This window comes from Neofelis nebulosa, chromosome 2, assembly GCF_028018385.1.
Source record: "Neofelis nebulosa isolate mNeoNeb1 chromosome 2, mNeoNeb1.pri, whole genome shotgun sequence".
Taxonomy (NCBI): domain Eukaryota; kingdom Metazoa; phylum Chordata; class Mammalia; order Carnivora; family Felidae; genus Neofelis; species Neofelis nebulosa.
In genome coordinates this window covers 206,716,455-206,738,436 of record NC_080783.1, presented here as the reverse complement: position 1 = coordinate 206,738,436, position 21,982 = coordinate 206,716,455, and the positions used below count along the sequence as shown (strand labels likewise).

Below are 21,982 nucleotides of genomic sequence, written 5' to 3'. Positions count from 1 at the left end.
GCCACGGACTGATGCTGACAATACCCAGGACTCCCCTTCCTGCCACCCAGGGCCTCCCCTGTCAGAAACGGCTTTAAAACTCTCCAGTACCTGGGCTGGAAGCCAGAGCTCCTTCATGTTATCGACCTCCTGCCGAGGGCTTAGCCAGACCCAGCTGGAGCCTGTCATTCACTGTTTCTGGAAACTGCAGGACAGGGAGTGCCCAGCAGGAGCCTGGCCCTAGCTCCTGGCTAGCCGGGACTGGAAATGGGCCAGGGGAGCACCCTACCGCCTGTGAGAGAATCCACAGGACCCTCCTGGCTTCCCCTGTTCATCATCCAGCTACACCGGGGCTCCCACGGGTTGGGCATGGGCATGTGTCCGTCCCCACTGGGGCGCAAGGCACAGAAGTTCCACAGAAAGAACTCTGGGCCAGAGTCAGGGGTGGTCACCCCTGCTCTGTGGTTAAGAAGATAAACTCTAGAGCTAAACTGCTTGGGTTCAAATTCTGGCTCCGTTGTTTACCCACGACACAACCTTGAGCAAATTACTCAACCTCTCTGTGCCTCCATTTTCTCACCTGTAAATTGGGGAAATAACAGTACCTACCTCACTGGGTTGTTAGGAGGATGAAATTTGTTCTTTGTGAAGTGCTCACAACGGTGCCTGATACACAGTACCGGACTGCTTAGCTGCATGGATGGATGGATGGATGGATGGATCAATGCATCCAAGCTCTGCACATGAGGCCCTTTAACATCTGCCCAGGCATCATCATCTGCCACCCCCTAGACAGGTCATGATCACATCTTTCCCCCAAGCTTCCTTTGCCTGGCAAAACCTTGCCACTGCTGTTTGTCTCCCAAAACCCCTCCAACAACCTAGTTCAAATGTCACCTCCTCTGTGAAGCCTCCTTGGTCAAGACCCTCAGCCTTGTAAGTGACAGAAATCCAGAAAGAACTGGGTTTTGTATCAAAGCAAACACCCTGACTTGCACTGCCTGAAAAGGAGGGAGGCTCATGCCTGAGACAGGAAGAGACCCAGGAGCTCAGATGATGCTGGTGGGTTCTCTCCCCTCCCCCTCCTCCTCTTGGTGTGTTACCCTCATTCTCACCTCCTGAGTTGAGATCAGGCAGGCTCACCCGATCTCTTCTCTAGAGAAGAGAACCCTCTTCTAGAATCTCTCTTCTAGAGAAGAGAACCCTTCTTTCTCCCTGTGTTGAAACACAGTCCTAGGGAACAAGTCTGATTGGCCAGGCCTGGCTCATGTGTCCTCCTGGTGAAGAAGCAAGAGGCAAGGCCCTATGATTGGCACTGACTACTCCCAAAGGGGCCGCCGTTAGCAGGAGGAGAGGGAAGAGCAGCTAGACAGACACCATCTGTGTCCATGCCGTGGCCCTGGCACCCTGGCTCTGCAAATTCCTTGCCCTGTGCTCCCATGGCACCCTGCACACCCCCACCAGATCCCCCCATGCTGCCGGATGACCTGGGACTGGGTACGTGGCTGTCCCACCCGCTGGACCAGGCAGCTCTGCCCCCTTGAAGGTAAACCGCTTTCAACAAATGAGGAAGATGAGGGTCATCCGGGTGGCTCAGCTGGTCGAGCATCCGACTTCAGCCCAGGTGGTCTGTGGGTTCGAGCCCCGAGTCGGACTCTGTGCTGATGGCTCAGAACCTGGAGCCTGCTTCGGATTCTGTGTCTCCCCCTCTCTCTGCCCCTAACCTGCTCACATGTTCTCTCTCAAAAATAAATAAACACTAAAAAAAAAAAAAAAAAAAAAATGAGGAAGAAAAGACACAAGGAGAAGAGGCAGTTGCCCACGGGGCCAACCGGGATCTTTTGATCCCACCCGGATCCTCTGCCTGCAATCGTCTAAATCACCTTTTTTTAAAAAAAGAAACCTCTGACAAGGACACTGGAACCCATCCCTCAGGAAGCTGGTGCACCCGTGGGAAAGGACTCCAGCTTTGCGGTGAGTTGGACCGATGTTCCAACCAGCTTCTTGCGAAGACACACGATACTATGGTCAAGCGGGTGGTTGTGAGGAGTAAGAGAACGTGGACCAAGTGTGCGGCGTGCGGTAGGGCCTGGAGGGATGGGGGCCACGGCTTTCAGAGTGGGGCTCCCTGCCCCTCTCAGGGCCACAGTGGGCGGCCGGCTGCCCGCCTGCAGGACCCAGAGGGTCACAAGCCCGGCAGCTCCCCTCACCGCACGTGCAGGGGCATTCCCGGCGTCCATCCGTGCCTCCGTTCGGCAGGCCCATACCACACGGGCTTCTGGGGCAAGCCAGCATCGCCAGGTGGCACGGCCCTTTCCCTGTACGTCGTCACCCTCATGGGGAGGCAGGACGGCATGGCAGCAGGAGAGCGGTGGACTCGGGACCCAGGAGGCCCGGGGTTCGGATCCCAGCTCTGCCTCCTCCTACGTGTCTGACCTGGGCAAGTGGCACGACCACCCTGTGCCTCAGTTTATCAGGAGAACGGGACACCAAGAACACCGCTCTCACGTGTGGCAGGAGAAAGAGCGAAAGCCCGAGGCACCGGGTACTGCTCTTTGCTGGATTCTGGCACACATCCGTGGGGTGGGTGCCACCACTGGCAGAGCCAAGGCCAGACGCCAAGCCTGTCTGCCGCTGAACCCCCTGTTGTTTTCCCTCCGCCGCTCTGCGCCCCCCCCCCCCCGCCCCGCTATTCCCTCCCGGACTTTGAAATCCTGTCTCAGCAGGAAGTGCTGGTCCCCACCTGCCACACTGCCCAGGCCTCGTGGGAGGGTGACGCCCCCACGCAGCCCCGGCCAATCAGGGTGGACTCTTGCCAAACCAGATGCTACCGAGCTGGCGTTGCCTCAGTGACCAGGAATGTCCGCCTCACAAAGCCCACCCCAGGCTCGGCCTCGCATCTGGTCCCCATTACCCCCCCTCACCACACATGTGTCGTGCTTGCCCGGGAGGCTGGGGGGAGCCTGGGAGGAAATGCCGAGCAGGGAGAGGAGGCCCGACTCCTGCTGACAGTGGGGGGAGCAGGGGCTGTACTGGCTCAAGAGGACACATGCTGCCCCATCTGCAGCCTTGGCCCAGAGTGGTCCCCAGGCGCAGAGCAGAGCCGAGGAGGGGGCGGAGAGCCAGAGACAGGGACACGACAGGAAAGGGAGCGGAGGGGTGACTAAAGGGCGGGAAGGCGCAGGCCACGATTCCGCGGCACAAGCTCTCCCCCCCATCTAGCAGTGGGAAGAGCAAAGGTTGTGGACCCCTGTGACTTACTGCCGCGTGATCCTGGGAGAGTGGCTTCACCTCTCTGAGCATGTTTCCTCACCTACCCAACGGGGATGCAAACCTACTTTGTGGGGCTGGCTGGTAAGAAATAAGGAGATAACTCACAAAAAGACAAAGGCACACAGGAATTCGAGTTCTACTACCTTCTAAGGGCAAGGGCACAGCAGCGTTCTGGCTCCTGGAGAGGCATTATGGGTGGCCAGAATGACCCCAGGGTTCAACCTGAGTGTGACCTGTGTCATGCAGGTGGCAGCAGTGAAGGCCCCGCTGCTGCGAACGAGTAACAGCAGCCACAGCAGCAGCCACGAACACTACTTCGTGAGCAAGGACTTCATTCCAAGGTCCTGTGCCAACTACTACCCCGCATGACAGGCGAGATGTGGAGACACAGAGAGGTTAAGTAACCAGGCCCAGGCCACACAGCCGGCGAGAGGCCATCATTCAAACCCAGGTCTACCCAGCTCTTAGGCACCACAGGATCCTGCGGCACAGCGTGGGAATTCAGGCCCGGGAGGTGTCCCTGCCTGGGGCAGTCACCAGCACCCAGCGGCATTCCCAAACCCCCTCCTGGGCCCCCCGAACTCCTGGCTCTATAGTTATCCAGCCCAGCACCTCCTCCTCCTCACCCTAGGGCTTGGCTCCTGGTCAGCCAGCCCAGGAGCCAATTTGCAACTGCACAATTAACAATTGGGAACGTTTCTTCTCTTCCAGGGGAGAGAACAGCACAAGCCTTGGTGACAGGGATGCAGCGGGACCACCCCCAGGACCCTTGAGGTCTGTCCTTCATCCCTGCCAGGCTGGGGACACCCCTTTCCTGACCCAGTCCAGCCAGGAAATCAAGTGTGAGGCACCCCTCTCTGTCGTGTGTTCCTTTCCCATCTGACTCTTACCCTCCACCCCCACCAGGAAGACTTCTCGAATGCGCCAGCCCATAGTCTTCGCGTGCTCCTCTGACCCAGGCATCACTGATTCTCAATTTGTCTATTTAGTCAGCACCGGGCCTGCACCAACTTCACAGGGTCATGTATCTCTATCAAACTGACTAGCATTTGTTTGTTTGTAAGACACCCTTCTCAACACCAAGTCTAATACAGGACATACAGAGGTTGCCTGACCCATAACTTACTTCTTAGCTTGGAGAACTCTTACTCACCCTTCAGAACCCAGACCAAATGTCATCTCCTCCATGAAGTCCTCCTCTGTGTCCTAAGCTGTCCCAACTGTGTGCACCTTTAGTGATCTGTATGTATCTCTAGTTAAAATACCCTCCCCCGCGCCGCCATACTGTAATAACAACCTTGTGGGCACTGTGCTAAGGTTGTTATACTCAATTCTAAAACTATCAATAGCTCTGCAAGAGAGAGTCACTATCCCTATTTAACAGATGGAGATGATAAAGCTCAGAGAGCTTGACGGACTTACCTAATGTCACACAGCTAGTAAGTGGCAAGCCCGGGATTTGAAGGCAGTTCTGCTCATGCTCCAGGCAGATCAGGCTGCCTCCTGTGTGATGGGGCTCTCCCACCACATGCATCTGGATCCTAAGCCTAGCACGGTCCCAACCTTTGCAGTTCCCCCGTGGATCGGCCCCAGACGTGAGGTGCCACTCACCACCAACCCCATGGTGGCATTCAGACCAAAGTGACAATCAGCTGGCCCTGCCTCACTCGACCAGCCTCCAGGATGACTTCGAAAGCCCTAAGCATTTGTATCCAGGTGACTAGCCATTAGAAGCAGCTCCTGTTTGCCCTGTATTCCTGGCCTCTGAGAATATGCTCTCTGTGTACATGGACAACCCCAGGGGAGAACTAGGCTGGGGAAAGAGTACAGGCTCTGGAGTTGGCCAACTTGGGAACGGGCTGTGGCACTATGGGGACTCCACCTCTTCAAAGCCTTCGTCAGCTCAGCTGTCAAATGGAAGAAGCCCTCCTCACATCCTCAGAGCGGGCTATTGAGATCATCACTACGTCTCACACTGGCCACACGTCCACTCATTCACTCGACAGATCGTGACTGCACACCTACTATGTGCCAGGCACTGTTCCTGGTGCTGTTCACAGCAGCAAACGAAACAGAGTTCTTAAGAGGCCTTTAATTTTCAGAGCAGGGGCCCCTTCAGATTGTTGGCCAATTCTCTCAGCAAAGAGTCCTATGATATGGGGGGCTTATCTGATCTTGTCCCACTCCTTAACATCAATAACCCATATACACCTTGGAAACTCTCCTGTGGTCACCAAGAGACATGGACAAGGAAGCCCCACAGCATCGTCGAAATAGTGAACCAGAGGGGTGCCTGGGAGGCTCAGTCAGTGAAGTATCCAACTTCAGCTCAGGTCATGACCAGGCAGTTTGTGGGTTCGAGTCCCGCATCGGGCTCTGGGCTGATAGCGTCGAGCCTAGAGCCTGCTTTGGATTTTGTGTCTCCGTCTCTCTGCCCCTCCCCACTTGTGTGCTCTCTCTCTCTCTCAAAAATAGATAAATAAACATTTAAGAAAAAGAAAAGAAGTAGTGAGTGAGAAACAACCCCCACGGTTGTCTAGAGCAGCCCGGATAAGCCCTGGCAGGTGCACGCAGTGGAATACTACTCAGCACTGAACGCAAACTGCACACAACTCAAACACAGACAGAAGAGGGAAGAGCCAGCTGCAGAAGGAAACACAGCTTCCTGCTAACGATGCAAAGTTTTAAAGCACGTGAGCAATACTGTGTACCATTTGGGGAGGCAGAAACATCCAGTCAAGGTAGCAAGGCAGTCGTTCACAGAAGTAGTTTCTTCTAGAAGACAGGGTGGTAGGGAATGGGATCAGGTAGGCACATGTTGGGGGATTAAACTGCATTTGGAATGTTTTATTTCTTAAACTGGATGGTTGGTTTGCCAATGTTTGTTTTTACTGAACGCTGTGCTTTTTATGTGTCTGAAATACTGTGTCACACACCAAAAGAAGGCATGGGGCTTTGGAGACAGGCAGACTGGGATTCAAAGCCAGACCAGTGCTTTGCTGTTATATGAGCTCAGTTTTCTCCTCTGTGAAGTGGGGATCGTAACAGCTCCCAGGACTCTTCTGAGAAGAGTTGTGTTTGTTGAGGTTGTGTTTGTAAAGGGCCTGTGCACAGTAGGGCGGCCTGGCACATGACAGCCGCTATTGTTCTTGCTGGCGGGGGTGGGGGTGGGGGTATCTCCTAAAATGAACAGGCAGAGAAGCATCAGTCCACAGGCCTCCGACTGGGGGCGGGGGGCGGGGGGGAGGGTTTACTTGTCTTGAGGCCAGAGCGGCCTTCAGTGATTCTTAACTGGTGACGCATCTGGGGCTCTGGGGATTGGCCAACCTTGATCCCTTGACCAGGATACGTACAGTCACAGGCCTGGGCTGGCTGGACTCCCTCTAACTTCCCACTCTCTTCTCAGACTGTTCCTGAGCTTCTGGGGACCCCTCCCTTTTGTGAGCTGGGCAGGAAAGCTGGCCTCCTCCCTGCCCAGTCCTCCCCAGCCACTCCTGAGACCCCGCTCATCATTCTCAAGGAGGAGTCTTAGCCACCTTGTACCCAAATAAATCCTCTGGAGTAACTCTCACAGGTCCCACGTATCAGCAGGTACGGCCCAGAGCACGGAGCCCAGGCGTCTGTCTCCTGGTTCAAATCCAGGCTCAGAATGTAACCTCAAACTCTAACCCGGGGCCGCCGTGCCTCCTCCCTCTAAGAGCGGGGATGGAGGATACCTGCGGAAAGGTCTGCGTCCCAAAGGTGCAGCCCAAAGGCATCCGATGGCACATTCCAGGTGTCAGACACATTGATATTTAAAGATTTATGTATTTAAACGATTCCTCCCAATTTTGGTACAACCTAAGATGGCAGTCCTGTTGGGACTCCAAGATGAAGTAGGGTGAGGGGACACATGTAGGGGGCAGGGCAGGACCTGGGCAGAAAGTGGCAGGAAGACAGGAGCAAGGATCCTTCACACAGGCCCTCAGGCACACGAACCCAGTAAGGCTACCCTGCCGGCACACGTGAAAGAGTTTATCATAGTTCCCGAGAGTCCAGGGACATTTCTGGGGCACAGCCCCAAGAGGGCAGCCAAAGGGGGGGGCGAGTGGCTGTGACATTTTATTTCAGATTGTGATGCATCTGGGGAACACACTGACTTCATCCCCGCTGCGTCCTAACCCGGTCCCACCCTCGTTAATAAAGAGCAGCCCGGGGCGCCTGGGTGGCTCAGTCGGTTAAGTGTCCGACTTCAGCTCAGGTCATGATCTCATGGGTCGTGGGTTCGAGCCTCGTGTCGGGCTCTGTGCTGACAGCTCAGAGCCTGGAGCCTGTTTTGGATTCTGTGTCTCCCTCTCTCTCTGACCCTCCCCCATTCATGTTCTGTCTCTCTCTGTCTCAAAATAAATATTTAAAAAAATTTTAAAAAAATAAAGAGCAGCCTGGACTAGGGGTATCCTCCCTGCAGACTTGGAGACGGAGACTCTGTCTCAGCCACCCAGTGAATCTTTGGGAGCCAACCTCTCCCTTCTGTGGGCTTCCATTTCTCCATCTGCAAAATGGATGGATGATATCTAAGTTCTCCCCAATCTATCAGACCTGCTCCACATGCCTGCATAACCAGAACCGGCAAAATCCCCTTCCCTGGGTGATGTGGCCAGTCCCCCCATGGCCTCTTCCACCCGGCTAGTCCCACACACCATGATGTGCTCAAAAGCCAATGAAGGAGGTAATTACAGCTACCAGGTGGACGCGTCTCCGTGGGAAAGTGAATCAGGATCCTAACAGTGTGCGTGGAAAGCGTGCCCCCAGCAGAGGCGGCTGCACGGGGAATACTGCCCATGCTACGCTTTTACACCCCTTCTCGGCCCATCAGATTTTGCAGGCTCTGACAGAGCTGAGCCCATACAACTCCAGGGTCTCAGTTTCCTCATCAGCTAAGTACAAATAATAAGACAGACCAAACAGGGCTGTTGTGAAGATGTGATAAGATGTGTGTAAATGAGCCGGCACATACTAGGTGCTCAATAAATGCTGGCTGCATGCTGTCTCTCCATCTGTCCAGCACGGTACCCCTGGCACCAGGCTGGCACCAGGAGATCCTGGTTGCTGGTTCCCCGGCTTGCTCAGCCCCCCACCAGGCCAACAAGCAGTCCGGATGTTTACACTGGCCAGTCGGGGCCCCCTGCCTGCCTGGAACAGGCTGAATAAACACCCACAGTCACACGGCTCCTGCCTCCAGCTTCCCGCAGACCGCTTGCCTCCCAGGCTGGTCTTCATTCCTCAGGCCTCCACCCTACTCCAGATCCTCTGTTTATAGATTCTCCCCATGAATTGTGTTTGGGACTTGCTGCGTCCAGCTGCTACCTGGCAAGATACCCCAAGCCAGTCCACAGCTGTCTCTAGAGCCGGGGCGAAGTGAGAGAACACTCAGGGAAGCTCGGGCTTCCTCCTGGCTCGGGCACGTCACCCCACTTCTCAGAGGCTCGGTTTCCTATAAAGTGGGGACAACAGGGACAGTGAAAATTAAACGGGGTAGTGTGAGGAAGGCACAAAGCACAGTGCCTGGCTCATGGAAGGTACTGAAAAACTAAGCTCTTAAAAAAATGATTACTGGGGGCGCCTGGGTGGCTCAGTCGGTTAAGCGGCCGACTTCGGCTCAGGTCATGATATCACGGTCCGTGAGTTCGAGCCCCGCGTCGGGCTCTGTGCTGACAGCTCAGAGCCTGGAGCCTGTTTCGGATTCTGTGTCTCCCTCTCTCTGACCCTCCCCCGTTCATGCTCTGTCTCTCTCTGTCTCAAAAATAAATAAACGTTAAAAAAAATTTAAAAAGAAAAGAAAAGAAAAAAATGATTACTGTCTTACGGGTAATTCAGGAATTTAGCCAGAAAGTCAGTGGGCCCCGAGAGCATGTCTTAAAAATAAATAATAGGAAATTCCTGGCCAGATCGTGCCAAGCACTTTCCATGCATGATCTCATCACGTCACACAGCAACCCTAGGAGATAGGGTGCATTATTAGTCCCGTTTCTCAGGTGGAGAACTGAGGCTCAGAGAGGTTGAGTCACATATACGGGGTCACACAGCCCCCTGGCAGCTGGAGGAAGTGTGTGCCTGATCCACAGCTTGTGCCCTTGACCTCCACACTCGCCCATGTCCCTGCAGGAACCTCACTGGTGTCTTCCCTCCACCCCTCCACCATTGTGGGGACGCTTCTTCCTGAGGTCCCAGCCTCCTCTAGGCCACGGGAGTAGTGGGAGCTGCCAGCAGCCTGGGGCTCAGCTGTGCTGCCACCACTACCCCAATGTCTGGGGCAGATCGCAGGCAACGTTCTTCTCCTGCCCTGGGCCAGAGGGCACAGGGGCCTGCTGCTGCTGTGGGCCTCCCAGTTTGGAGAAGGGGAAGAAGGCTTGGAGAAGCCCTCGGCGATGCATCACCTGTCCCGTGCCAGGATCCGGCAGACATTTTCATGACCATCCTGTGCAGGAGGTATTATTATCCTCACTTTATAAAGGAGGAAACCAAGGTTCTGAGAGGTGATATCACTTGCCCGGTGGCGTCCCACAGCCGATCAGTGACAGAGCTGGGGATTCAAACCCAGGCCACTCTGACTCACCAGGCTGCCCCTGTCTCCTGAGAGAGATAAGACACGACACAAACAACCTAACACAAACCAGAAATCGATAAGGACCTTCAGGGAAGGCCAGATAACAGGCTGGGACATTTACAGAGAGGGGCTCGGCCTTCCTGGGGAAGTCTTTGTGTGAGTAACACAAGAGGAATCCCTCATGGGAGACACAAGTCCTGGGGGCGCCAGCAGCCCTGCCCACGAAGGGGGTCTGTTAGGGATCTACGCCTGGGCAGACAGGGCTGACCACGGGAGATATCCTTCCCTGTGGCCAGTCAGTGCCTTCAACAGTAATCAACACTTAATGAGCACCTACTGTATACTGGGCCAGGCACCGGGCTTTTCTTATTCTGTTTTCCTAGAAATCCTGTCACACGGGAAGCATTATCTTCATTTTAGAGAAAGAGAAACTGAGGCTTAGAGAGGGAAGGGCGCTTCCTCAAGACCATTCTGCTCAAAAGGGGTAGATCCGCCTGATTCCCGAGTCCGAATGGAACAGAGCTGTGTCCCTGGCTAGCTCTCCTTGGTCTGGACCTGTGTCCCCGCCTCCCTGAGGCTCCCAGGGCACTTCCCCAGGCTCACTGACCACTGCCCCCACATGGCTCACCTGCGCAGCCGGACAACTTCTGAGATGGGTATCGTATCTCCATTTACAGATGAGGAAACCAAGGCTCAGAGTGAAGTCTCACGGTGGCTTCGAGTGAGACGGGCTGGGGGCAGGGGTATGTGGGGGTGAAACCACAAGACCCCACACCCTCGCTGAGCTGAGAAATGCTCCCCTCTGTAAGGGTTAGGGACAGGTCAGTGCTGCCCACTTCTGGCCTCCTAACAGACGCTTCCTTTCCATGACTGCGGGCACCCTGTGGGGAATTCGGTGGTCCTCTGCCCGGCAGAAGCCAGGGGATCCTGGCGGCACGGATGCCATGGAAACACCAGAGGACGCTGTGAGGGCAGAAGGCCAGTCAGCTTCTCTCACCAGGCCAGTGCACAAGGCAGGCCAAGGGCTCAAAGTGGGGCTATGCCAGGGACCTTCCTCCCATGCACCCCATTCCAAGGCTCCAGACCTTGCGACAAAAATGACAGTGCGAACTGTCGGCACAGAAGACCGGGAGGTGGTGCTGTTGAGCCCTGGGAGTGAGGCTGGCCTAAACAGCTGGGTAGGCGAGGAGACGGTGAGCCAGCTAGAGACGGTGAGGAGAATCAGAGGAAGGACAGACAGAGGGACAGCCAGAGAACAGAGTCAGGAAGGACAAGGGGGCTCAGAGTTGGCCAACACTTCCTGAGCCTGCAGGCCATGGCTGGTGTCAAGCTAGCACTTCGGCACACCAGTTTTGTCACCTGAGCCTCTGCACTGTCCCACCCCACAAAAGATAAGGACAGCTCCCGAGACGGAGGGGAGTGAGGTCAGAGATGCAGGTGATGGGCCCAGGCCAGGGCACAAGGTCAGGGGTGAGAGAGGGACAGAGAAGAATGAGGGAACTGGGGTGCAAGCAAATACAAGAGAGCTGTCTAGGTGGACGGGACAGTGGTGGACCCAAGACTTCAAGGTCCCCAGGGCCCGGGCCCAGGCCGAGGGTGGCAGAAATCCTCCCTCATCCACGGGCCAGTGGCTCCTCTTGCCAGCAGCCAGTCAGCGGGGCTCGTCTCTGTCCTTCTAAGCATCGTATAGAATGAAAAGAACACTGCTCTACAAGTCCTGAGTTCAAATCTCATCCCTGATACTCACTTGCTGTGTGACCTTTGGTAAAGCATCTGCCTTCTCTGGGCCTTTTCTTTAAGACAGAAGCACAAGTTCAAATCCTACTGCTAATGAGATGTGTGATCTTGGGCAAATCACTTAACCTGTTTCTGACCCTCGGTTTCCTCGTCTGTAAAATGGGTCTATTAATGGTACCTATATCTGACAAGACTAAATGAAAGTATGTAGGTTAAGCACGTAGCCCATACGAAACCCTCGGTATTAGCTGGTATTAAGGTTACCGTACCTTTTATTGGATTATCAGCGGGCCTCAATCTGAGGCAGTTCTGCCCCTCTGAGGAGTTTCGGTATATACATGGCAGCATTTTTGGTTGTTAGATGACTGGGGAGTACGGGCATTTAATCCCAGGGGCCATAGTTGTTAAATTCCCGCAGTGTGTGCAACAGTCTTGCAAAATAACACAAACTGCTTCTCTCAAAATGCCAACAGCACCTGCATTAAGAAACACTGGCTGCTGGGGCACCTGGGTGGCTCGGTCAGGTAAGCCTCCGACTTCGGCTCAGGTCGTGATCGCGCAGTTCACGAGTTCGAGCCCCGCATAGGGCTCAGGGTGGTCAGCATGGAGCCTGCTTCAGGTCCTCTGTCTCTCTCTCTCTCTCTCTCTCTCTCTCTCTCTCTCTCTCTGTCCCTCCCCTGCTCATGCTCCCCTCTCTCTCTCAAAAATAAATAAACATTTAAAAAAAGTTTTTAAAAAAGAAACACTGGTTGCTAATCCCAGTGTCCTTGATCTCCAACGATCTCCAACAGGGGGCAGTGCAGGACAGTGGGTCTCTGAGTTACACAGACCAGTTTTCAATCCATTTCTGCTACCAACAAGCTACGGGAACCTGGAGATATCACGTCATCTCTTTGGGCCTCAGTTTCCTCATCCGTGAAAAGCAGACACTGATTTGTGCCTTGTATGTCTGCCTGTGGCTTAAACAGGGTAACAATGACAGAGCATCTACAGCAGTGTCCTTGGGAAATGCGGTCATTGCTAGCACAGAGCAAGCGGACAGGTGGCTGGGGCGGGGCGGACGCGTGAGTTATCAGAACCACCTTTCCACACCAGCTGGCTTTCCCATAGCTCACTGGTCCCTGCAGCACTCTGGGAGAAACAGGCCGTCAGGATCCCAGGGTCTTGTTGGTTAGAGCAGGAGGCAGGTCTGGTTGGGCTCCTGAGACCCACCTGGCTCCTGAGACAGAAGGGAAGAAGGGAAGAGCCAGGAAGAGCCCTGAGCAAAGAGGACAGCTGAGCTGTGAACGAGGGCCTTTTAATGACTGTCACAGCTTGCTTGTAAGTGGGGGTGGGTGACAGAGGGAGGGCGGAGACCTGATATTTATCAGACCCTGGACTACGCACCATGATGGGGTAAAGTGCTTTCCGTGTCTGGCATTTCATCCACCCAACAACCCTGCAAAGTAGGTGGTGCTGCCCCCACTTTACAGACCAGGAGCCCGAAGCTCAGGCAGACGACACGACGTGTGTGGAGTCATGCATCGGATGCAGGGACAAAGTCACAGTTCTTCCTCTCTTCCTGTCTTTTCCTTCTATTTCCCACCATCTCTCTCTCTGTCTACACTCTCTCGCTCTCTGACCCCATTCAATGGTCCCTTATTGCTCCAAAATTAAACATAAAACTACAGGCACCCCAGGCTCTGGCCTTGCCACCCTGGTGAGCCTCATTTCACAACATCTGCAGCCTCCCCACCCTAGGCCCCAGTGACTCTGCTTTTCTTTCGTCCTTTCCAATCCCTTAAGCCCCAGGGCCCTTGCACACACTGTTCCCTGTGCCTGGAATGCTCCTCTCCTCCCACCTAATCAACCTCACCTCTCCTTCAGATCACAGTGGGTGTCACGTCTGCAGAGAAGCCCCCTCTGACCTTTACGAGGTCAAATCCCACCCCACCCCACCCCCAAGCCCCAGGACTTCAGGGCATTTGTCACTGCTGCAGTTTCATGCTTGTCTGAGATGATCTGATCAAGAGCTTACCTGCCCCCACGCCCTCCTCACAGGTATTTGTCAGGTGCCTACCACATGCCAGACACTGTCCAAGGTGCCACAGGGACAGTGGCGAACAAGCCAGGCAAGGTCTCTACACTCGTGGGGCTCACAGCCTGACAGCAGGAAACTGACAAAGAGGGCAAAGGGGTGGAGGTGGGAATGCTGAGCAGGCTGTGTGGGAGAAGCAGGGAGGACAGGCTGGGGGAAAGCCAGAGAAGAGGTAGAGAAACACGCAAAGCCCAGGCACGGAAACGGGCTTCGAACACCCCAGAATTCCCATGAAGGAGTCTGACTTGCTCCCAGAGTCATGAGGAGCAATGGAAGGGTTTGAAGCAGGGCAGTGACCGGGCTAGCCATGTGTCTCAGAAAGATGGCTGAGGAGGAAAGCTTGGAGGGCCAGGCTGGAGGCCGGGAGGCCAGAAAGCAGGCTCTGACCTAATCCAGGCAAAGGTGGCCGACAGAGGCCAGCAAGGGTGAGGAGTGGGAGGAAGAGGAAGGGAGGGAAGCATGATGTTGAAAGAACTTGGTCAACTAAATGTCCTGTGATGCCCTGGATGGGATCCTGGAAGAGAGAAAGGACCTCGCTGTAAGAACCGGGGAAATCCAAGTAGAGTGTGTGGTTTAGTGAACTGTGATGTCCCCATGTCAGTTGCCTAGCGCTGACAGATGCACTGTGGTCGAGTACACGTTCCCATTAGGGGAAACTGGGTGAGGGGTACACGAGAATTCTTATCATCTTTGCAACTTGTCTGTGCATCTGCAATCATTTCAAAATCAGATGCTTATTTAAGACAAAAACAGGGGCACCTGAGTGACTCAGTTGGTTAAGCATCCGACTTTGGCTCACGTCATGATCTCGCGGTTTGTGGGTTCGAGCCCCATGTCAGGCTCTGTGCTGACAGCTTGGAGCCTAGAGCCTACTTCGATTCTGTGTCTCCTTTTCTCTCTGAACCACCCCCCCGCCCCCTGCTGGTGCTCTGTCTCTCTCTGTCTCAAAAGTAAAATTAAAACATTTAAAAAAATTTTTAATAAAATAAAACAAAAGCCTGGGTGCCTCAGTCAGTTAAGTGTCCGGCTCTTGATTTCTGCTCAGGTGTTGATCTCACAATTAGTGAGCTGGAGCCTCACATCAGGCTCTGAGCTGACAGTGAAGAGCCTGCTTGGGATTCATTCTCTCTCTCTCTCTCTCTCTCTCTCTCTCTCTCTCTCTCTCCCCCTTCCCCATTCGCATGTGCGTGCTCTCTCTCAAAAACAAATAAATATTTAAAAAATAGTAATTAAATAAAGAAAAGTTAAGCATGAAGCCTCAAGAGTGGATACGCTAACTTGGAGAGAAGGCAGAGGCAGGGGGACCGAATTATGGTAAGTGCTAAGGAGAAAAATCAAGTGGGGGGGCAGGGGAGGGGGGACGGAAAATGGGAAGGGTGGGCATTTTTCATTAGGGTGGCCCTAATGTCACCCTCAAGCGACATCTAAGTAAAGACTCAAAGGAAACACTTTGCAGGTGGTTTCTCATTTATTTTTCACAACTGTGGGTGGTATTTATTTGCCCTGTTTTACAGATGAGAAAGTGAGCCCTAAAGAGGTTAAAACAATTGACTTAAGGTCACCTAGAAAAGAATGGGGGCTCCCAGACCTACAACTGGACACAGGCCCCTCGGTTCCTCTCTGGGGAAGGTGGTTAGGAGCCCCACCGCCCCACCCCGGGCCCTGGCAGACGTCACTAACTGATGGAACCCACCTCGGCTCACTCCTTTGCTGAAGCCAGATTGCCAAACCCTTCCAACAGCCGCTACTAATTAGTAGGGTGTTGCCGTACCTTCCCTCCATGTACCTTCTTAACTCGATCAGGTTCGAGGGGTTAAGGGACAGAATGGGCCGCATGCCCCCCTGAGGGCACCGGGTGGGCAGAGGAAGGGGCAGAGGGGCCAGTGTTGGTCGACAGGAGGATCCTTCCACCTGCTCAGCCCAGCATGGTTCTGTCCAGGATGACCTCGATGGCCGCGGAGATTCGGTTTAGTGACTTAACCGCGTCAGGCTGCCCCCTCCAACAGTAGCCCTGGGACCCCTCCATCCACGGTTACGGCATTCTTCGTAGCTGAGAAACAAATTTGGAGGGGACCAAGAGGGGGTCTCCCCACCCCCGAACCTTTCCCCCTTCTTTCCACATAAAGAGAAACATTTCAGGGTTGAAGCAATGACTCACATTTCCCCAGAGACAGCCAGGCCTGGGCTGAGTCAGGCTGGAGGAACCCGAGGATCACTCATCAGCTTGCCCGCGCTGGCTGAGTGGCTCAGGGCCCCAGGAAGTCAGGGGACAAACGGAGGCAGAGGTGGCACACACAAATAGCCAGAGGATCTCCCAACCCACCCTGGAGCATGTCACTGGGTGTCGCCTGGCATTGCTCAAACGGACCCTGATGCAGAAGAAAACTCCTCTGGACCTTCCTGAATGAGCTTTACGGCTGACTCACCGCCACCTGGGGACAGCGGGTGAACGCGCAAACCACCAAAGAAGGGAAAAACGGCTCCCATTAAGAAATCTCTTCGGTGGGGGCGCCTGGGTGGCTCAGTCGGTTGGGCGGCCGACTTCGGCTCAGGTCACGATCTCACGATGCGTGAGTTCGAGCCCCGCATCGGGCTCTGTGCTGACAGCTCAGAGCCTGGAGCCCATTTCAGATTCTGTGTCTCCCTCTCTCTCTGCCCCTCCCCTGTTCATGCTCTGTCTCTCTCTGTCTCAAAAATAAATAAACGTTAAAAAAAAAAAACAAAAAAAAAAGAAATCTCTTCGGTGGATGGATCAGAGACCACCAGTGCAAATGCTCACTCGCATTTCGTTCTGGGTTTTATTCTTTAAAGAAGCACAACACAGCAGCTGGGGGTTGGAACTGACTGCAAAGGGTAATTTTAGATGTTAAATTCTACTTCTCCTTTAGCTGGCATTCAACACGCAGAGATGTGTCCCCAGGGACCACATGAACACGAGACTGGCTACAAGAAGGCTTGTCCTCCATCCCGAGCCCCTCTCTACTTCGGCCCCATGAAGCTGTGCCCTCCTCCGCTCATCCTTTGCTTGGCATCTGCCGAGGGCAGGCGTGCCAAGACGGACTTCCCCTCCAGGAGAGACAAGAGGCAAAAGGGTGTGAGTGGCTGGGAGGCAGCTCCAAATGTGCTTCCGGCTGCCTGCCTCCCCCGAGGGTACCAACTGCTCCCCTCCAGGGAGACCCCCAGATGGGGCTCCAGAGCAGCCTTCTGCTCGTCCTCCTTTGCTGGCCTCCTCTTGTCCCCCCCAGTGGCCTTCCTAGGCCATAAGCACACCCAGCCTCCACCCTGATATTGGATACTCCACAGGACCCTACAAGAAATTCTGGCTCTGGAGTCGGCCACGATACTGGGTCTGCCGCTTCTAAGCAGCATGGCCTTGTGGAGTCGCCTTGCCTCACCCAGCCTCAGCTTCCTCATCTGTTAAATGGGGACACAACAGGACCCATCTCTTGAGAGTCCATCCTAATGAAATGAAATGTGCTGCTCCCCCAGGGCCCTCAAAAGTTAATGCTCAGGGAACCGTGGTTCCTATGTCCTGCTCCGTGGAGCAGACAGGTCGGAGAACAATGAGAACAGGTGTTACAAAGAGTTATAAAGGGGTCCCGGTACTGTCCTCCTGATGTTGGCCAGAGGTTCAAGGAGATCCTGGCTTCTCCATGAAGCCACTCGTGGCTCTTACACTAACCTACCTCATTTCCAAACCGGCTGCCCATTTTACACTAGTGCCGTGATTTCCAGATCGCAGCTCCCTAATGTGGGAAGGGAACTTTCTTAGACTTGTCCTAAACCTGCCTCACCCTGACCCAGCAGGACCAGGGGGCTGAGCGGGTAGATCTGTTTTTCCTGCCCCTTCTCAGCCTTCATCCTTCTTCCACCCAACATTCTGAGCCAACAATAGCTACTTTCCAGGCTCAGTTGCCCCACAGAGCACTATTCCCTGAGCAAAAATACCCATGTTGGGGAGGGGGAGGAGGCTAAGGAGACGACACAAAGCGAGGGCCTGGGGGGTGGGGTAGCAGGAGGAAGAGAGGGCATTTCTTGAGTGCCTACTGTGTGTCAGGGCGAGAAAGGGCCAGTCCCTGGGGAGATTCAGGAACCCAGAAGACTGTGGGTGTTGGGTCTCTAGGACAGCAGCGGACCCAGCCCCCAGAGATCAGGCCCAGGTCCAAGTTCCAGGGCAATGCTCAGGGAATAGGGTGAGGTGAGTGGGCTCCGGACCCTGATGAGAAAAAAAGGAGCCTGAACCCCAAAGAGATTCCAAATCCTAAGAAAAATGGGGGCTCAGAAACAGAGGGGATGAGTTTCATGACAGGGGAGTTATCTTGGATCCTGGATCCCTGGAGGGTTTAGACCACGGTGGGGCGGGAGGTGGGGACCTGCAGAGCTGGAAAGTCATTTAATTGAACATCTCAGTGGTCTTATGTGCCAGACAAGGTTAACTAGGGGAAGAAAACAGAAATCTTAAAACGGCAGCCAGCAGCTTCCACTTTCAGAGGTTTGGATGAAAGGGCATCTGCTGGCCTCTGGGAAGACCCCACTGGGCAACGAGGCAGGCCCAGGCTTTGGCTCTGTGACTCCTTTCTCCCCATGGCAGGGCATCTCCTCCAAGCCTTGGAACACCCCACCCCACCCAGTGAGGGGCTGTTTGTACACAGTGGCTCCAGCCCCCGCCCAGCCCGGGTTCTGTGGGCTCCTTCAAAAGCCTGGGGAGGGCTTCAGTGCAGAGGTCACAGAGAAAGAATCTGGAGGTCAGAGCACCACCCCTCTCCCCTCCCCCAACAGAGGCTTCAAAGACAGAATCTGTGCGCACAAAGCATCCCCCTCCCTGGAAGCCACCAGAGTCTTTGCGGGGGGGGGGGGGGGGGGGACACGGAGAGGGGGCACAGCCACCAGAAAGCCTGGAAGAACTTTGCTGAAGTAGCTGCCGGGAATCGGGGCCCTGAGTCAGAGTTTTCCTGGAAGGCCCTGGGTCAGTCAGGAGTTTTGATGCTGAGCTACGTGACCCTGACCCACGGCAGCTCACACACCTTTGTAGGCTCTGTTCCCACCTGTCAGAGCAGTGGGCTGGATCCCCGGCCCCACCCCAACCAATCGCCAAGCCCTGTCAATCCTACCCCTCAGTGTCTCCGTCTGCCTCTCTCTCTTACTGCTACTACCACCGGCCTGGGCTGAACCACTTCCCACCCCCACTTTTGCCCCCTCATCCCCAGCGGACAGCCAGAGTGAGTTTGATAAAAAGGCAAGTCAGATCCTGTCGCCTCCCTGCTGACACCCCTTCCAGGCCCCGCTGAACCCTCCACCCTGCTGGTTATAAATGTTTGCCTTCTGTTCTTTTTCCAGCTCAAATGGGGTCTTTGGTGTCAAAGAAAATAAAAGCCTAAAATTTATTCACTTGAAAATACATACGCATACACACAGAGACTTCCACTGCTCTTGGGATGAGGCCTAAGTCTCTTACCTGGTTTACACTGCTTGTGGGGCCCAGCCCCTGACTACCTCTCAGCTTACCTTGGGTCACACTTGCTCTTGATTTCTACTCCAGCTACCATGAACGTGCTATAGAGGTCACCTACCTCAAGACCTTTGCACATGCTATTCCCTTGGCCTAGAATCTTTCTCTCCATCTTCTAACCTGGTTAGCTTACCCCATCCTTCAGATCTCTTCTCAAATATTTCTTCCTCACAGATGTCTTCCCTGATGCTGGTCCCCTGAGCCTCTGCCTTGGAGGGGCCCCTCTGATATAAACTCACATAGCATCCTGCTGATAATTAGAGATCCATGAGATTACCTAAGACCATGTCTGTGTGCTCACCATTCTCTACCTTATGCCTGCACATAACGGGTGTTCAATAAATGGTAGCTATTGTCACCATTAATCTTCCCATATTTACCTGGTGGGAGGAGCTAGATTCTGTGCTTCCAAGAATCTGTATGCGAGAGTCTGCAGAAGAGGCAGTGTGGGGGTTACTTTGGCAGCCTTGGCAGCTGAGGCATCTGGGTTATAATCCCAGCTCTGCTACTACAAACTGTCTTTGGGCAAGTCACCTAACTTCTCTGAGCCTCAGTTTCCTAATCTTGTTTGTTTGTTTAAGATCCTATTTTTAAATAGTCTCCCCACCCAACATCAGGCTCAAACCCACAACCCCAAGATCAAGAGTCTCGTGCTCAGTCAACTGAGCCAGCCAGGCTGATCCTGTTAATCTGAGGATTAAATTAAAACTTTGGACACTTTGGTTACAAATGTCTTCATCATGGGGTGCCCGGGGGGCTCAGTCGGTTGATCGTCCAACTTTGGCTCAGGTCATGATCTCACGGTTAGTGAGTTCGAGCCCTGCATCAGGCTCACTGCTGTGCAGACCCCACTCTGGATCCTGTCTCCCTCTCTCTCTGCCCCATCCCCACTCACACACACACACACACACACACACACACACACACACACTCTCTCTCTCTCTCTCTCTCAAAAATAAATATTTTTTAAAAAATGTCTTCATTATGACTGGCAGAAATCTCTTTCAGGATACCCTGCCTCCTTTTGCATCAATTTCTGCCACCAAGCAATGTTCTGATGGCTGAAAGACAAAATAAAATGCCCAGGACAACACGGAGCCCAGAGCAGACAAGGTAATACATCAGGATTTCCAAAGTGTGATCTATGGCCCACCAGCATCAGAATCTGGGAGTGTGTCAGAAATGTAGGTCCCGGGGCGCCTGGGTGGCGCAGTCGGTTAAGCGTCCGACTTCAGCCAGGTCACGATCTCGCGGTCCGTGAGTTCGAGCCCCGCGTCAGGCTCTGGGCTGATGGCTCGGAGCCTGGAGCCTGTTTCCGATTCTGTGTCTCCCTCTCTCTCTGCCCCTCCCCCGTTCATGCTCTGTCTCTCTCTGTCCCAAAAATTAAAAAAAACAAAACAAAACAAAACAAAAGAAATGTAGGTCCCTACACTTCAAACTTACTGAATCAGAATGTCTGGGACAAGGGCAATGAAATTTGCATTAGCATTCAGAATCTCTGATGGTTTTCACGCATACTCGAGTTTGAGAAGCATGGCAACTAATGCAATCGTATCGCTGTTACCTGGAACCGGCAACTCCTGGGGGCCCTGCTTCTAAGCCCAGAGGTTATCTGTTATAACAGGGTTAAAGCATCAGTCAGCAGAAAGGCACACAGTCTATCAGAAACTGGTATGCTTCCTAATGGCTGAAGCACAGGCCTTGGGCTTAGACAAATCACAGTATAAATTTTGGTCTTTCTACCTACTTGCTTAGCTGTGGGACCTCAGACATGTGGCCCAACCTCTCTGAGCTGCCTTCCTCACTTTTAAAATGGTGACAAACAACCTCGACCTGCCAAGGTTGTTGGGATAATCTGAGGAAGTGCCTTATGCAAAGTACATTTCAGGTGCTCAGTGGGAGGAAGAGGGGGGAGGGTGAAAAACAAAACAGGAAGTGCTTCACTACCTCCCCAAGCCTCCTGGGCCACCACAAGAGCACTGGTGGTGGAATCTGGGTCCTTCTCAGACACCACAATTCCTGGCCACCTAGAACAGGCAGAGACCCTCTCTGAGAGGTTGGTCAACCACCCAGTTCCTTTGCAGAAAAGGAGAGTCGGCCAGGTTTCCAAGGAACAGAAGCAGGGGTTGTATGGGAAATGGCTAGATAGTTGCCCAGGGCCCGCACTGAGGGACCTGGGACCAGAAGGGTCACATCTCTCAGGGTCAGGCCTTGCAGAGTAGTGGAGACAAGCAAGCCATGGTGGGTGAGATCACAGACTCTGAAGACAAGCTGTTTGGGTTTAAATTCTCGCTCTGCCAACTACTGGCTGCACCTGGCTGGCAAACTCCTGCTCATCCTTCGAGACCCAACTCAAGTATCACCTCCCAGGGCCAACTTAGTCATCCACTTCTCCGGGCCCTCAAAGGCTCCTGCCCACACACTCAAATACTATTCAGGAATTTACCTGTTGACTTGTCTATCTTTGCCACAGGCCTGGGAGTTCCTTGAGGGCACCCTCACACCTGGCACAAAAGATGCACTCAGCAAATGCTGATTCAGTTTGAATTCCAACTTTCTCAGCCTTCTGAGCTCCCTTCCTTTCCCCACTGAATGCCTCCTACTTGACTCCCTGTGCCTCTCCCTGATACAGGCTCTTCTGTTTTTTCAGGGTTTTAACTTCCAGATCCCTTTCTCCTGGAGGTCCGAATCTGCTCGTCGCGGAGCTGACGCTTAAGGAAGGCTGTGCAGAAAGACCTAATAGTAATTCCTCCACCTGTGCTGACTGCAGGGCCTCCCATGGAAGGGGAAGTGCTCAGAGTCCATGAGACTGCCTGGTCGG

At 53.9% G+C, this 21,982-nt stretch overlaps 1 protein-coding gene and 1 long non-coding RNA gene across 4 annotated transcripts in view; one reads left to right on the top strand and one right to left on the bottom strand.

Moving 5' to 3' along the window:
- Window positions 1–21,982, bottom strand: part of ECE1 (endothelin converting enzyme 1) — a 113,900-nt gene that overhangs the window by 79,820 nt on the left and 12,098 nt on the right. The gene's annotated exons all lie outside the window — the stretch shown is intronic.
- LOC131505330 (uncharacterized) lies at window positions 2,913–5,040 on the top strand. 3 transcript variants are annotated; one of them, XR_009258356.1, is made up of 4 exons: window positions 2,913–2,990; window positions 3,202–3,333; window positions 3,499–3,647; window positions 3,964–4,519. It is a non-coding gene; the product is annotated as an uncharacterized LOC131505330 (long non-coding RNA). The 3 variants fall into 3 exon arrangements; XR_009258357.1 differs by lacking the exon at window positions 2,913–2,990 and adding an exon at window positions 4,824–5,040 and having other exon boundaries at window positions 3,007–3,333; window positions 3,964–4,026; XR_009258355.1 differs by lacking the exon at window positions 2,913–2,990 and having other exon boundaries at window positions 3,007–3,333.